This window comes from Rhinolophus hipposideros (assembly GCF_964194185.1).
Source record: "Rhinolophus hipposideros genome assembly, chromosome: 8".
NCBI lineage: Eukaryota > Metazoa > Chordata > Mammalia > Chiroptera > Rhinolophidae > Rhinolophus > Rhinolophus hipposideros.
Window position 1 is genome coordinate 82,185,809 of NC_138054.1, and position 1,543 is coordinate 82,187,351.

Consider the following 1,543-nt stretch of genomic DNA (forward strand, 5'->3'; position numbering starts at 1 on the left):
ATTCAGTGCGTCCCAGGAGTGTCTCCTCAGTGGCCCCTGGCCAGTATAAACTGCAGTGGAAGCACATGGTCTCTACAGTGGATGTCCTGTGGCCTCAGACTGGCCTTTGCCTCAATCTACCTCTCATACCTCTTCCACCTTCTTTTTAAACCCCCATTACAAAGCGTTACAAGACAGTGGCTTGCTGGCGCAGGTCCTCAGACTGAATGCTCGTGGCTTGGAGGCGACCTGCGGAGTGGAGCATTCAGACATCCTCCCGCGACCTTCTCGTGACATCTGTGGCTACCACTCTGGTCTTCATCTCCTGCTTGGATGACATAAGTAATCGCTTCCACTTGGCCTTCCCTCTTCTACCCTTGCCTGTTCTCAGCACAGAGCCAGTGTACTGATTTGAACCCGTGTGTCAGCCCTGACTCCTCTGCTGGGCACCCTGCAGCGCCCCCCCCCCCAGGTTACCGCTCTGTAAAGGCCCCACGTGACCTGTCGCCCCGCCCCCATCTCCAAGGCTCCACCCCGCCCTCTCTCCAGCCACTCTGGCAGCAGGCCTTTCCTCTAACAAGCTAGAGGTGCTCCCGGCTTAGGACCTTTGCAGCCCTTCTGCCAGGAACATGCTTCCCCCTCACCTCTCACCTCCTTCGAGTTCTCCACTCAGATGTGACCTTGTCAGTGAGGTCTGCCTTGACCACCCGAGTCAGGTCTCATCCTCCATCCCTCCCCCACTGGCCAGTCCCCCTTACCTTGCTCTGCTTTTTTTGTTTTCCATCAACTTTACCCCTTCCTATCATACTACATTATTTATTATGTGTATTTCTTTTCTGTCTGTCCACATTAGAGTGTAACCTCTGTTAAGGGCAGAGATTTTCGGGCCAGCTCTGTTCACTGATAGACCTCGTCCGAGCCTAGCATATAGGTGCTTAATATATAGCTGTTGAATGAATTTGCAGATGCTTTGGACAAGATGAGGGCCTGCTGGGAACTCCATTAAGAAGGGAAAGAATGAGCTGAGGCCCAGGCCTGGGTTGGGGAAACTCACAAACCCTCTGCAGTCTGGATCCGGAGTCTTTGGTACATTTAAGTCTGGTCTAGTTGCAGTATCCCAGGGCTGGATGCAGGGCCCAAATGGGGACAGCCCACGACTTCCAGACTGCACTTCCCAGTTGTAAAGGTGAGAGTGGCCGCCCTTCTCCCAGGGTTTGTCCGCGGGTGGCTGGCCACTCTTGTTAACAGTGGGCTGGGGCCAGAGCAGATCCAGGCTGCCTGGGGGGTCGGGGGTGCTCATGACCAGAGTGGACCCGCGATCCCTACCTCTCTGTCACAGGTACGGTTCTCAGCTGGTCACAAAGGACTAAGTCCCTCCTACACAGATCTCCTCATTGTAAAGAGCAGGTGGGAGTGAAAATGATCAAACTAGGAGCTTTGTTACTTAGGCCAGGGACAGTGCTTTTGTTTGCCCTCCCGAGAAGAAACGCATCCCAAATCAGCTGCTGGATTTGAATGACTGGAAGAAGGGAGGCAGGGGAGGAACGGAAAGAGGAAGGGAAAT